The following is a 2276-nucleotide window of genomic DNA, read 5'->3' on the forward strand; positions in this document are numbered from 1 at the left end:
AAGTTTATAATGATATGATATTTATTTGAAGGTTGTAATATTACATTTATAGAGAAAAAGGTGGAAATGTGAAACACAACAGCGTTTGCTCCAATGTTTATGTTTACGTTAATGGCGACTATATTGTTTTCTATCTCTCTCTTTCTCTCTATATATTTTTTCCTCGACTGAATACAAGCATATAGTACCTATGCATAATACGTAAGTACTCTCTTGGAACGGCACATAAACTCGTATAGAAATAATACCGGTCGTATGAGACTATTGGAATAAACATAAAGAGGATAGAAGAGGCTCAACAGCAGATTGAATTCTGGCCTGAACATTCCAATTCCATGCACTAACGACGGAAATTTTTAGTGTAAAACTATGATCGACATGCATATAGCCGATTATTTCTATTCAAAAGCAAATACTCGATAAATTCCCAGTTAAATCCTTCTCTCGCTCTTTTTAGCACAAAATAGACTGACGTTATAAATTGTACCTCCCCCCCCCCAAAAAAAAACATGTAAGAGAGATGTATAAAATATTATTTCTGGACCTAAACCAAGGCAGCAAATTATTTGTTAATATTAAAGTAAAAGGCTATAAAATTCGCAAAACCATTCTTGAAGTCGCACATGAAAACCACTGTGCTAAACGAAAATTTTACGATAAGCAGAAATAAATTTCTTATCCGGAAAACCGACACGCGACATCGCAACCAAACGAATTTATCACGTCGTAATATCAAAAATTGGATCTTATATCGTTCATTGATAATCCATTTCCGCGGAGTGCCATGCGATGGATAATATATGTGACACTCCGGAGCGCTATTTCTCTTGTAACCGTGCGACACCTTATCCGGACGCGATTTCATGTATGCATTTGCATTTCCGCGTGGTTGGGAATAACCATCAGGAAGGGCCGCGTTATTATCTCGCCACTCCTGTTCTCGCATCTAAAATTCGCTTTAAATCGAAAAGTTTTTGTTATCTGGCATCCGGTACTGGCATCCGGTACTTTTTGCTACGAGAGAACAACGTAGCCGCAAATAAACGTCGTTTTCGCATAAAAGCATTTGCATCGTTAATATACCCACAACATCATCCATTTACATATTACTTGCGGAAATATCGGTAAACAATCATGTAATTCGATGAACTAATTTATTCGCGTTATCAACTCTTTAAATCGTCTGCATAAATGCTATGACTTGTAAAAGTGATCACATCCATTGTATAAATTATTTGCTTTTAATTTAGAATTGTGATGAACAATTTGATATGTACGTCAATATGAAAAAGCTTGGTAAAAAAACATGTTTAGTTCTTTCCACTTATAAATGAACATATTATTTTAACAAACAATATATTCAGTAAATAAATGCATAATTAATAAAATACCTGAACATATATCATAATAATGTAATAATATTTTACAAACAATAAATATCGAATGCATTACTAAACATACCGAAATTTATAAATACAATGGAAGAACCTAGAATTATCTATATAATAAATACCTTTTTATAATTTTTATTACATAAATTGGTGTAAATTTATTTTTATTACTAGATATACCTGTACATTTTTAGAATTTTTTAACGTAATTTAGAGCTGAAGATAATAATATATTAATGCTAATATTAGAAAAGAAACTTTTATAATATAATATAAAAAAGATAGAGTATTAAAAATAATACGTGAATTCTTTTTCAACTGAATCTTCTTATAGTGAGGCTTTTTTAATATACATATCTTTATTTAGAATTTAACCTCTCTGTCCGTATTAGTTAACGTAAAACAAAACAAAAATTTAAAGACGACGCGATCTACTTGAGTGCAGAAAGACAGATTTATTTCTTCACGTACTACTAATACGGTCTTCTTCAACAGCTAACAAAAAAGTTTTTTATGTCCCTGCGTGGACGATCTACGACGTAAGGTATTGTACCCGTTGCAACCGCCACAAACTCTCAATTTACGGCAATCCAGTCAACACTAGATAGTAGACGGTCGTTTTGTACCACTATTTAGTGCACACAGTAGACGAGGCATAAAATTTACCGTCTGCCATGTTCTCTTCTAACAAAAAATTGCCTGCTAAAAAACAGAAGATAAATGTTTCATAAATATCACATGAGCATAATGTACAATTTAACTCTCATTTTTCTAGTGACTATTAATTTTCAGAGATGATTCATAGAAAGAAAAGGTTGTGTGTGTGTGTGTGTGTGTGTGTGTGTGTGTGTGTGTGTGTGTGTGTGTGTGTGTGTGTGTGTGTGT

At 32.6% G+C, this 2276-nt stretch overlaps 1 protein-coding gene across 3 annotated transcripts in view; it reads left to right on the plus strand.

The window, feature by feature from the left end:
* Positions 1 to 2276, plus strand: part of LOC108747230 — a 35263-nt gene that overhangs the window by 27405 nt on the left and 5582 nt on the right. The window lies entirely within an intron of this gene.

Source organism: Trachymyrmex septentrionalis, unplaced genomic scaffold, assembly GCF_001594115.1.
Source record: "Trachymyrmex septentrionalis isolate Tsep2-gDNA-1 unplaced genomic scaffold, Tsep1.0 scaffold107, whole genome shotgun sequence".
NCBI lineage: Eukaryota > Metazoa > Arthropoda > Insecta > Hymenoptera > Formicidae > Trachymyrmex > Trachymyrmex septentrionalis.